The sequence below is a fragment of the Lissotriton helveticus genome, chromosome 2_2 (assembly GCF_964261635.1).
Source record: "Lissotriton helveticus chromosome 2_2, aLisHel1.1, whole genome shotgun sequence".
In the NCBI taxonomy this organism is placed as follows: Eukaryota; Metazoa; Chordata; class Amphibia; order Caudata; family Salamandridae; genus Lissotriton; species Lissotriton helveticus.
In genome coordinates this window covers 258,780,311-258,794,246 of record NC_136060.1, presented here as the reverse complement: position 1 = coordinate 258,794,246, position 13,936 = coordinate 258,780,311, and positions in this window count along the sequence as shown.

Here is a 13,936-nt window from a genome sequence, read left to right as displayed (position 1 = left end):
TTTGCAATCCGAGCAAGTTTGACAGAGTAGGGAAACCGTATATGTACACCCTGATGACACTGCCTTGTAGAGAGGTAAGAGATGTCCAACGCGGAAGCACCCTTCAGGCTCCAATACTGTCCTATCACGTTAAATGTAGTGGAAACAATTCAGAGAAGTGTGCAAAGAACCTCCGCAACGATTATCATTCAAACAAGTTGTGTTTACATGTTTCAAAATTATCGTGTCCTTCCACTATTCAATGCGAGAAAGGATCACTCACTCTGGGCTGCGAAATGCTTTCTCTACAAGGCCCATTTATGAGGAGTTGTTAGCAAACAGCTCAGCTGTGCTGCAAGGCTGGAAGTGTGCCCAGCCGTGTGGGCTCCTGGAGCAGCGGAATAGACAGCCTTAATGCAGGGCCCCAGACTCCTTGTCTCTGGCCCACTGCACTTCAATATGGCTGTCTTTACTACCAAAACGTGCATTCGTGGCCCTAGACCCCGCCATGCAACTGCTAGTGCGGTCGCAAGACACAACTTAGTTGGATTAGACGAGTCCGTACAGTCGCTCTCAAAATACTGAAAAATAGTGATTATTAAATCTAATGAATTGGAAGATATAATGGATAAAACGGGAATCGGCTCCTGGACAAAATTAAATGAATATGAATGCTAGAAAATCACGCACAGATCGGCTTGGTGATCTCGCGCACCCTTCGGCAAAGCGAGGACGAAAACTCAATCAAAGTGTCATTTGCGACCCGCAGCAATTTTAAGGTAACGGGGGACAGGAACAACAGCTAAAGAGCCTGCCTCTCACCAGGAAGGAGACACAAACCGTTGCGATCAACTGCAAAGGATGATAAAACAGAACCATTTCGTGTTACTGTTTCTTTGGTGAATTCTTAAATTAATGATGGAAACCTAAATGTTTGTTCAAGAGCAGCTGACATGGCAAAGAGGAAGACAACCTGATAGATCAAATTATGCCTGTAGGATGGTATTACCAAGGGACAGAGATAATTTCCACGTAAAAATGATTTTATCTTTCCTTTTTTTTTTAAATGTTCATCATGCGAAGGTATAAAAGAGCCGTAAAACATATGCCTTAACAACTAGGACAAAGACTTGACACTTGAAAAGCAATTGGCCTCTGATCCATTCCCGGAGGCGTGAAATAAATTTCCATATTTTCAAAGGACACATTTATAAAGAGTCCCTGATGGAGTCAGAAAGTGCAGCCGCACACCTACAAAAAGACCAAGGAATTAAATCAACTCCTCAGTCTACCCAGGTGCCGGAGGCCCAAGGCGCGTCAAGAAAAAACACATACCTTGCACGGTTACATTATTTCAGTGCGGACCAAACAATCACAGACCTATATTATTGATTTACAGTTTAAAATCAGTTTGTGATTATGGGCCCTATTATTTATGCATTCCCAGTGTTGGCAGATTTACCATACATGAGAAATGCGTTCCGCCTCATTTATTCCCCCTGGATTTTTCAGTTTTTGGACTCACCTGGTTTGGTGATTTCTGCTGTGAGTGAAACTCACTACCTGAGTCTCACTGGCTGTAAGCTCTGTTATAATAGGTTGGGGGTGCCAACCATCAGTGTCTGCCTTTGGAGAAACAAAGGAAGGTAGCAAGACCTCTGGAGCCAGTCAGAGGAAGGGCTCCCCATTGAAGTTTTGAAGGGGCGGGACCAGACTGCTGTGTCAGGTGGGGGAGAGCTTAGGCTCTCAGTGAATGTCTTTTAAAAGACCCCTTGACAGTACCATCTGAAAATGTCCTAAATGCTGTGCAGGAGAGTTGTGGCAGTGGCGGAATGCATAGGGGAGAGACTTTTGAAAACAGTCTGGATGTGGACAAACAATACGAGAAGAATGCCCTGATAGAGGAGGGAAGACATCCAAACACACTGCAAAGATATACTCTAGAAATGCTGATTTTAGGTGGCACCTACGGACAAGGACATGTTTCTCCAGGCCCAATCATGTTGCCCTTGCAAACACACTTTGGGGGACCGTAAATAGATGTACCTGGGGGGGGACTCTAGAGGTTTCCTTTGGATCTTCTGTGAACTGGTCCTTCCTGAACGTGACCTCCACTGACCCAAATGCTTTGCAAGAGGCCAAACGAGCCGGTGGGACCTAAAAAAGATAGGCAGGGTGGGTACTCTGCCTTGAGATCAAGGGGTGCTTTTGAGGAACACACCAGGTCAAGAAGAAGTGGCAGGCGCCCAGACAGGAAGTCCTGTGTGAGGAGGTAACACAGTAAAAATCCTAGAGTTGAGGGCTTGATAAGGGTGTGAACTGTTAAGAGGAAGTTACCATCAGTATTCGTTCAAGTTTGGGAAAGATGAACAGCTACATCTGGATTGTCGCTGAGAGTAGCATGGGAATGTATTTTACTGTCAGGCTCCGAGTAAAGGCATATATTTGATATGTTAGGGTGCGAGGAGTATACGCACTTCCCGGCAGAGATGCATTACTAACAATGGAACGCACTGGCACTGCTCAATAGGAAGAGGCACTCTGTAGGCAGGAGAGTTCCTGCATTTCTTTTTATCTTTCTAAAGCCCTGGCTATGGGTGTCAATTTTCCACCTTTCATTGCCCTGCCACAAACTCATCATAGATTTGTATTTATAGATGCTTTTACTTTGGGTTGGAGTATTAGCCTGCTGACCCATCAGACCATGCCAAAAATATAAATGTGCATTATCCTGCTCTTCAGATCTTTCAGAGCAAACCAATTCCTCTCTCTTTTTCACATATTTCTCTGAATATATGAATCCCTAGACTAAATCATGCAGTATTTTTATTCTTGAAACAGCTCACTCTATTCTACTTAAGTAAGGTGGTTCGAAAGGAATGCCTATATGTCACAATTAGATTTAGAATATTGTCTTCGAATGTTGAACGCCCAGGTCCTTTACTTGTCTGTTCCTCCACCGAGGAATGACTAAGGCCTGTACTTTTGACCTCAACTTTACGTATTTCTGTGCTCTAATTTTAGTCTTTCTAAGCAGAACAGCCAAACTTGTGGTCTGGCAAATGGGTGTATATTAGATTATTGAAATATTGTGCTACAAGAATGTTGTGTCAAAAATGTAAACAACCAAACAATCAACAACCCTTGTATAAATTAGTAAGTATGGATTTACTACTCTTAACTCCACATATATGTACATTGAAGATATAAAGATTCTCAGGGTACATATATGAAGCGATTGGTATAGTAAACTTATACTTACCTATAAACGTACCTAGTCAATATTTTGGTTGTCGATATTTTTGTGATGATATTTATGTAGCACAATATTAAAACTCGATATTCAAGTACCATACACCGTTACAGGTCAGGCCTGCTGGTACGCACATGGGGATACATTTTTTTTAATTAAACATTTTCATTAGAAATTAACTAATGTATTAACAACATTAAAATACATTAACCTATAGACTACCATAGATGTATCTCATTCAACATGATGGGAAATATTTATATTGGAAGAGTTCAATAAACTCCAATATTTTCATGATGCATCACATTAGGGATCAAGAAGGAGCAGTGAGATTTTTTTTTTCAGACTAAACTGATGATTAGCAAAAAGAGACTCTAAAAACGCGACCCATTGATAAAAAAAATGTGTCAAACGCACCGGTCCCAAGTTAATAAGACTGAAGATATTCCACAGTTTTCTGGATGTTATTTTGTTCTAATAACATGGAAACAGCAAGCATAACTAAAGTGGCTCGAGGAAATAGAATTACACCTATGTTCCATGTCCTCATTCCCTTCTTCACTAATGAGGAGGAGTCCACCTCGAGAGGCAGAAAAAAGAATAAGAATGCTAGTAATATTGCCTCCAGCACAATATAGGCAATACCTACCCAGTATTCTTCCTGTTCTTTTTTGAGAGGTTGAAGTGTTTGAGTAGAGAGGCTGTGTCTGAAATGAAGTCAGGCAACAGTTTGACTAAAGATAATTCTGCGAACTTGTTGTCTGATGTGTCCTCTAAATTAGATGAGATGGGAAATGTTTCAGAGGAATTCAAATGTAAATATATTACTAAGGAGTTACCACCAGAGATGTTATTCCATGCTAAGGTTAACATGGGTTTTCAAGTTCAAGTTCAAATAGTGCTTTATTCGAGTAATTACTCATAAAAGCGGAAAGCCGGGAGACCTCTTGTTTTTAAAATTGTATTCTTGTATTTTCACCTTGCGCATTCTTTGCATTTTTAAACTTCACTCACCCCCTGCCTTCACGGAACACAGGCGATTGAAGCCCTGAACAGCGACCCTTTCGCTGCAACGTAGGAAGCGGAGACAAACAATTGTGCCGCCATTGACGGCGAGGTAGTCAGGCCACGCCTACCCCGAGGCCACGCCCACCCGCCCTCCACAGTATAAATACGCTGCCTTCAGCGCTACCAAGCAGACCTTGTAATTCTCCTGAGGCGGAAAGCCGGGAGACCTCTTGTTTTTAAAATTGTATTCTTGTATTTTCACCTTGCGCATTCTTTGCATTTTTAAACTTCACTCACCCCCTGCCTTCACGGAACACAGGCGATTGAAGCCCTGAACAGCGACCCTTTCGCTGCAACGTAGGAAGCGGAGACAAACAATTGTGCCGCCATTGACGGCGAGGTAGTCAGGCCACGCCTACCCCGAGGCCACGCCCACCCGCCCCTTCCCCACCCATAAAAAATGTGCAATCACCGGACGCGCAGCGGACGGGCGCAGCGGGCGCGCCGGCAGCGCGCCGAAGGCGCGCCAAAGGCAAGCCCGTCTGGGCCCGTCCGGGCCCAGCCGGCCCTAGGACCAGTCACTATGCCCAAATCACAGTCCCACCTATCCTACTCTCCGGATACCCTCCGCCTTTGGAACACTAAGAAAAACCCTCAGTGCGACTTCATTCTCAAGGATGACACCCCGTTCACAGGATGTCCCCTTTGCGACACCCACAAAGCCACGGAACCTTGCCATATGCTTCGACTGGGCCTTCTGAATTGCAGGTCGCTAGCAAAACACTCGCACGAGATCAACCTCCTCACTCAAACCCTCTCGCTAGATGCCCTATTCTTAACCGAAACCTGGCTGACCCCCAGCAACGGTTCGGACCTGGTCAACGCAACCCCCCCCGGCTATCAAATCTGTTGCCTCGATAGACCAGTTGGAAGAGGTGGCGGGCTCGCCATTCTCTATAAAAGCAATTTCAGCTGCAAGATCAACGAGGGCACGGTAAAGGACTGTGAAAACGGGAATTTCTCCCTCCAGATCTCCCCCACCACTTCACTGTCGGGTCTGCTGGTATATCGACCACCAGGCGCGACAGGTGATTTCCCTAGCACGCTGATGGACCACATCCTTTTAAAAACTCTAGAAACGCCCAACTTCCTCCTTCTAGGGGACTTGAATCTTCACTTTCTAGACAAGGCAGACAACACGGCCGTCAATCTCCAAGCAGACCTCATGTCAGCTGACCTCCTGCTCCTGAACTCGAAACCCACGCACGAGAAAGGGCATCTCCTAGACCCAGTCTTCTCTAACATTAAAAATCTTCAAACACAAGATCCTACCCCTCTTCCATGGACCGACCACTTTCTGGTCCCCATGCACTGGCCCTTTCAGCCCGCCACGGTTCCTAAACAGAAAACCAAGATTCTAACCAGACGTTGGAACAAGCTAAGACCAGAAGAATGGGAAGTGAAGCTGAGGGAATCCGACGGTCCCCTTTCCATTGACCCTAACACCGCCGATAGGGAGTTCAACAGCTGGCTCACCAACCCCCTAGACAGCCTCGCCCCACTAACATGCGCCCTCAAGCATGTAAAAAGGATTAACCATGCCCCTTGGTACACTCCAGCCCTGAACATCCTCAGGAAGGAGTGCAAAAAGACGGAGCGGACTTGGAGAAAAAATAAAACGGCGACGAACAAAAACGCCTACCAAACAGCCATGAAGGCATACAAACAAGCCCTCCACAGCGTAAAAAGCTCCTTCTTTGAGGAAAAAATAAAGAACTCCGCGTGCTCTGCGAAGGAGACTTTTTCCATCCTTAAAGAGCTTCTCCATGTCCCAGCTCCCCCGCAGATATCCCTGGACCCTAAAGCAGCCGAGGAGAAATGCGCCAACTTGGCTAATTTCTTTGATAATAAAATAAAGAAAATCCTTTCCTCCCTACCCGTCACCAATCAGGCCACCCGCGGATTAGCAAAGGATTGCACCCTCACGTCAAAAAACCCCACCGACTCCTCCGAACTCCCCAGTTTAGCTTCATTCGGACCTTTTACGGAAGAAGAAGTGGCAACCACCCTAGCAGCCACGAAAAGTGGCGCTCCCAGCGACTTAGTGCCCGTTCGGTTCACAAAAAACATCGCCCGGACTACTGTAGCTAGACTCACGGCCCTAATCAACACCTCGTTTACCCAAGGAGAAGTCCCCCAAAGCTGGAAGGAGGCCGTGGTCAAAGGTATATTGAAGAAGCCATCACTAGACCCCACGGACTTGTCCAACTACAGACCCATCTCGCTCCTCCCCTGGATAGGGAAGGTCGCAGAGAAACTTGCAAATAAACAGCTGTCCCACTTCTTGGAGGCAAACCTTCTCTTAAAAAACTCCCAAACCGGCTTCAGACCAGGTCAGGGGACAGACACCGCCCTCCTAGCGGCCGTAGAAAAAGCGAGGGAAATCATTGACACAGGAGGATCAGTGGCAGTGGTCCTCCTGGACCTCAGCGCGGCATTCGATACTGTCAACCATCAGGTCCTAGCCCAGCGCCTAGACAACACAGGCATACAAGACAGTGCGCTGAGATGGCTTACATCCTTCCTCTCTCAACGCTCCTTCCAAGTTTGGGAAGGAGAAACCCGCTCCCCCCCAATCCCCCTCCGGTGTGGAGTGCCACAGGGCTCTTCACTGAGCCCCACGCTTTTCAACGTGTATATGGCCCCACTGGAGGAGCTGGTCGCCCCATTCGGAGTCACGATCGTCAGCTATGCTGACGACACCCAGCTGGTGGTGACTCTCTCACACCCCAAGCTAAAACCCTCCAACCTGCGTGACTGTCTCTCCACCGTCCACCAATGGATGAGCGACTCTGACCTAAAGCTCAACGGGTCAAAAACAGAGATCCTGCTCCTTGGCCACAAAACCTTGAGTCTCCCACCTGACATCTGGCCCGCCTGTATGGGTGACCCCCCCTCCCCCAAAACAGAGGTCAAGAGTCTGGGAGTGTGGTTGGAGACAGACCTCACCTTCAGAACTCAGGCAAGGAAAACTGCCGGCATCTGGTACGGGCTTCTGAGATCATGCAGAAAGGTACTTCCCCTACTACCATTCCAGTCTCGTCTCCTGCTAATTCAAGGTCTAGTGCTAGCAAGGCTAGACTACAGCAACGCTATTTACCTCGGTGCGCCGGAAGCCACCTACCAGATCTTACAAAAAATCCAAAATGCCGCAGCCCGCCTGCTCACAAACACCCCATCAAGAACATCGGCCAAACCAGCGTTGAGAAAACTTCATTGGCTCCCTGTGAGGGAGAGAGTCGCATTCAAGGCCCTCTGCCTAGCCCACAAGACCCTGCACAACGACGGCCCCCCCATTCTGAGCACGTGGATCACCCCTTACAGACCACCGAGAGCGCTCCGGTCTGAACAGGGAAACCTTATCGTTGTCCCTAGGGTGAAGAAAGCCCGCTTTGGCGGTCGCAGATTCTCGGTAAACACTGCCAGAAAATGGAACGCTCTTCCCCCGAGCCTTAGAGCGGAACCTAACCTCCTAAGATTTAGGAAGTCCCTCAAAACCCTCCTCTTTCCTCGATCTACTTGAAGTTTCCCTTGCCCCCCCCCTGTAGGAGTACGAGGTTTCAGCGCTGGGATACTCGAGGGTGACTACGCGCTCTATAAAAACCTAAAATAATAAAAAATAATAATAAATAATAAATAAAATAAATAAATAAAAAGCAAAATATACACAAAATATTAAAATTGAATTAAATTTACAGTCAATCACAATGACACTGCACTATTGAATTCATAGAGTACACACAATTATAACATTTCTCACAATGCTTGTTAAATAATTAAAAAGAGAATAATACATTAAAAAAATTGCAAGGTTATAAGAGCATTGACAATCTAAAAAGCAGTGATGGCAAATTCATGGAGACAAATATTACAGACAGAGAATAGTTAACTAACTAGCAATCTCTATCTGAATACAAAAACATTAATAGTTTAAAAAGCAGTGGTAACAAATTCATAGAGACAGATTTTGCAGACAGAGAATAGTTAATTAACTAGCAGTCTCTGCCTGATCGCCCATGCCCAACCAGTATATTTTGCTGTGGCTATTAATATCCATGTCAATGTAAATGTAAATGTGTAAATGTGGGATACTTGTAAAGCGCACTGTTACACTACCCGAGTGTCCTGGCGCTGTAGACCGCTGGGGAACCCGTCCTGGTTTTCCCTGTGAGATGGTCCCTTTCTGGGTATCTCCAGGGTGAAACCAGGCATCCCCGGCGTCTGTGGGGGGCCATTGTGGAGATGAGGCAAGCTTAATGCCCAGAGTTACCGAGTGTGTTCCCTGGTTAGAGTAGGCACTGAGGCCAGAATTATCGAGTCCGTTGACCCTGGTCCAAGACCCTGCCGCGTCGGGAATTGAACCCTGGTCCCGGGCCGTTCTCTGCTTACAGGTCTGCCGCCTCTAACCAGTGAGCCACACCTCTTCTCAATGAGCTTGAACATATAATACGGAGGGCAACAGAACTACAGGTGGTCCCAAGGTTCCTGCACATAGGTGCTAACCAGACACGCCTTGGAGCACAGTAAGCTTTACAGGAAAACAAAAAGTGACCAAGTGTTTCCTTCCCCGTACCACAGGCTGGGCAGGTGTCACTCCCCCCGGTACCCCATTTAGCAGTCAGTGACCTTATTGGGAGGGCTCCAGCTCTCAGTTGGAATAGGAGCTTTCGGTCACCTGGCTTTGAGATAATATCCCAATACGACTCCAAAGCGGGATACAATTTAACCTCAAGGAAACCCACAGACATAGACCCATTACTAGATATGCTCAGGCTCCTGTTAGCAACATTTTCCCAAAATATATTTTTTAGGGCAGACTTGGTGGGAAATAATGCACCTGCTGGATCTAGCCATATAGAACTTAACCCAAGCTCAAACAGTGTTGCTTTCAGTGAATTGAGCCAACTAATTTTATGAAAGCTATCCGCCTTTATGACATCAATAAAACCTTCAGCGTAGTGCGAAAGCTCGGGAGTAGTCCAGAGCCTTCGCCAATACAAGATGGGTCGTAAGCTGGCCAGATCCTTAATTTGTTTCCTACCAAGATCATATCTTAAAGGCAACAGCGGAGTGCTTTTCGGTGTGCCAGTGAGTAGCCGTAAAAATGTGTTCTCTGAGGTTTGCAAGGAATTCAAATTTTCAAAGCCCCACATCTCCGCGCCGTAAAGTGTGGACCCAATTGCCTTTGCTTCGTAAACCAGCAAAGCTGGCTTAACGGGTTTAGTCAAGGACTTCCTGTGTTCTGAATTAATGGCACCCGCCAATTGCTTGTGTCTCAGTGTAGCAATGTTTATATGCTGACTCCACCTGTTATTGTCTGCAATATGGATACCCAGATATGTAAATGAGTTTACTACCTCAAGAGGCCGACCACTCATAACAATTTTGGACTTAAAACTGCGGTGCGGCTTAAAGATCATGAGTTTAGTTTTAGTTGCATTCACCTCTAATCCATGTTCCCCACAGAAATTTTCAAAGATTAACAGAGCACGCTGCAAGCCACTAGGGGTTTTAGATAGAATAAGCGTGTCATCCGCAAACATTAATATAGGGATATTTAGACCTGAAAGAGAGGGAGCATCTACTGAAGCTGGTACCATACGAGAGACAACACCATTTATGAACAAAGTAAACAAGGTTGGAGCCATTGAGCACCCTTGTCGAACCCCTCGCTCGACAGGAAAGTCAGCTGTGACCATCCCATAGCCGCCCCACTGAATTTTAGCAAAAGTGTGCTCATGGAGGCGCATTATCAAGGTCAGTAATTCCTCAGGGACCCCCAGACTCTGTAAAACCTGCCACAATTTGGCCCGTGGCACCAGGTCGAAGGCCGCCCTTAGGTCGACAAAAGCCGCATATAGGCTGCCTCCACCCAGCACCACGGTCTTCCATTGTAGCAATTGAAAGCGGAACACTTGGTCCACCGTGCTTGTTGCCCTTCGAAATCCCGCTTGGTAGGGTGATAATATGTTATTGTCCTCTGTCCAGTCAAGGAGCCTATTTACCACCACACGACCAACTATTTTTTGCACAGTGTCTATGAGGCTTATTGGCCTATAATTACCTGGCTGTGCGCGGTCACCCATTTTAAACACAGGGATGATCACAGCTCCTCTCAATGATGCCGGGACCTCAGCTCCCTTAGCGATGAAGTTAATAAGTAAATGAATATATTTACACCATCGCTCTTTATCATTTAAGAAAATATCAGCAGGGACGCCATCTAAACCGGGAGCACGCCCTCTATTCACAACATTAATGGCTGACATAATCTCTTTGTAGGTAAAAAGATTACCTTGGGAAAAGGACATAGTAAGACTGTCCTCACCTGTAATCTGAGTATTAAGAGCATATTGTGAGCTAAAAAATTCTACCCAGGCCTCTTGTGGCACGTTGTTATTAGGGGGTTCCTATACTCTCTCACTACCCCATTTGACGATGTTCCAGAACACTCTGGAGTCCTTCCTGTCGCTAGCTTTTTTCAGTTTACACCAATGTTGCTCATCCCAAGCTCTCTTTGCTTTCGCTATGCAGGCTTTATAACCCTTTCTGGCTAGGCAGATGGTCACGGGCTCCCTCCTCTTAATGGCATGACCCAGAGCAAGTCGTGCCGCCCTACATTTGGCGTTATACCATCTTGCACCTTTACAAGCTGTTGCCCCATTTCGCTTAGCAGGTTTTAGAAAGTGTTTTTTGATCTTGCCAAAGAGGGTATCATGGATGTTGACCACATCCCCCAAGCCAGAAGAAGAAACGCTAATTGATTCCATCGCTAGTATAGCTTGGTCAGTTTCATGGGTGATAGTATCAATGGCCTGTTGATTGGTCACTACGCTAGCCCATCTTAGCCTGCGCATGTTGTTTTCTGGGATGATCAGAGGTGGAGCAAGAGCATTCGAGCAGGTTGAGTTAGTCCTAGCAGGCCACCATTTATGCTCCACGCATAGGGGGTTGTGGTCGCTCTCGGGTCTCACGACAACCTCCATGTCACAGACAGATGGCCACAGAATCATGCTACAGATTACATAGTCTATTCGACTTTTATGTCTCCCGTTATCAAAGGTCATAGAGCCATTTTTATCCCGTGCTGTTCGTCCGTTCAGAGCTCTCAGACCTTTTTCGAGACACATGGCATTCAGAGCTATTATGTCCTCGGTCCACCGTGTGACTGACTTCACTTGTAGCTCAGGGATACCCTAATGGGAGTCCTCTTCTGCTCCAAAGTAGGCCTCACCCGCGACCAAAGGCTCAAACGTCCGATTAAGGTCGCCTGCTATAACAATATTATTATCATGGGAATGTGTATCAAGAAAGTTATCCAAGGCGATTAAAACTTCAGATCCGCCACCCTTAACACTTCTAGCATATATATTATAAATGTCGAGTGACCCTAGAATATCATTAGTTATCCTGATCAACTGGATGTCATTATGGCTAGTCCCTATACTTTTGGTTGTGAATTTAAGGGACTGTCGGACCCAAATTGTCAGACCCCCCATTGGTCTCCCTTTTGGACCCTTTATTGCTGGCACAGAAAAATTTAGATATCCTAACACAAAAACAGGTTCACATGCCCAAGTCTCCTGAAATATGCACACATCGAATAGACTAACAAAGCCAAGCCAGTCACCACAGTCTAGTTTAGAGGACAGACCAGCCAGATTCCAAGAGATTAGATTCGCCCCCCCCAGTAGAACAACCAACTAGCACTTCAGGAGTAACGTTCGGGATTCTAGGCTCACCTGCTGCTATCACTACTGGACTTGACTGGGCTATATTACTTGTAGCATCACTATTACCTGCCCCCTGAAAACCAACGACAAGATTGCAGTGTACAGAGGATAAGGCCGTAACTGTTTGAGGATCCTTCTTGCCGAACACGGCCCCCGGTTTAGTCCTCATCCTATTTCTGCAAGAATTGACATTCTGGACAGGCAAGCTGCATAAACTCTGATCGGTTGTAGCTGATAATGCTAAACTTTTGCCCCCAGGAAGTCAATCACAATCGTTCAGATTAGAGAGAGCTGAAAACCTATTCTCCAGATTTAGTCCCCACTCAGTGGATTGGGCAACCCTCCTCCCCTTAGTTGAAACCACATTCCATTTTGTCCTTAACGTACACCGGTTAGGAACCCTCCCACTCCGATAGTAAAAAAAGTCTAAGGTGAGTGAGATAATCTCGGTGGATCTTCGTTGTGGCGGAAGGAGGTTGGGCAGTATGTTGGTTAAAACATCCGGATCTGAGAAATTCAAAACAACACAGTCACCCCTGAATCTTTTTGGACTGTTTCCAATCCACTCCACCCTCCTGGCCATAACTAGTTCTTCTGCCAACTGTTGCTTACCCCAGGGAGTTATCACCATATTGTCTGTCAGCCAGTGTAAGGCCTTAGACAGCAAGGATGAAGTAGTTTCATCCTGTCCTGGAGCCAATGTGGGGACGTTAGCTAGGACCAGGACTAGAGGAGAAGCCTCAATTATAAGCTCGACCAAGCCTTTCACAGGTTCCGGAGCAGTAGATACAGCTGGAGGGACAACTTTCCCCTGCGCACCATCCAATGTGGCTACCTGAGGAGCCGCCGGTTGATTGAGCAAAGGGAAGGCTCCACCGCCGCCCACAGATGTAGAGGTGCCCATCCTTAACTCAGCCCTATTAGTGACTTCATCAGGCAGCTTTTCTACTTCAGCTAATGCTTTATTCAATAGATCCCCTAGTCGGTTAACCTCACTAGTGAGCTTCTCTATCATGCCTACCAACGGCTTTACAATGCCCTTAACCTTAGTGTCTATCATGCCCAAAAATGTCTTAAATTGCTCATTAGTTAAAGACATTAAATCTTCATCAATGAATCCATCTTCCTCCACCACAATGTTACTAGGGGGGGAAACAGGCTTTTTCCGGCTTGATCGAAGCCCTCCACGTTTGGGCAGTCCCTTTCTAACACCTCTAGTAGAACGCGGCACAGGCACTGGGGTAGGGGCTTTTTCCTCAGTTAGATGTAGTTCAACCTCCTCCTCGTTTTCACTGACTTCCGCAACAGAGTTTGTCTGAGCCGAAATCACATTGTCAGCATGGTCAGATATTACAGCAGTACTACTACTATTGTCTAACTCAGGGAATTGGGCCAAGTCTGGTGCCGGTGAAGTGGATGTAGATGATTTAGGAGATACACCCAACCCAAGTGAGGATCTCCTTTCGCTGTTGATTTTAGCAACTACATGGACTAGGTAGACGTCCATAGTATTTTTAGCCGGAGATAGCTTTTTACAAGATATAGCTCACCAGTGTACAATACCCTTTCCAAATACCCTTTGTGGATACGTTGACAACGTGTATCACAAACCCTCAGAGCAGCGTAGCCACAGTTCAACAAAGTCTGTAAACGATAGTAACCAAGTTGGGCCTCAAGCAATGGGAATGTCTCACCTTGAAAATACAGACAGAGTAACTGGCCCAGCCCAGTCTCTGCCGGTCTCGGACTGTCTTAGACTGTCCGCCCTTAGTCCGGGCTTCGTCCGGCACATCCCGCGCGCGTCCTCGCGGGACGAGGGACCTGCCGGTGCTTTATGCGCCGCCTGGCGCGCTGTTTGCTGGCGGCGTCGATTCCCTGGCTGCTGGGAAATGGAGTTCGACCG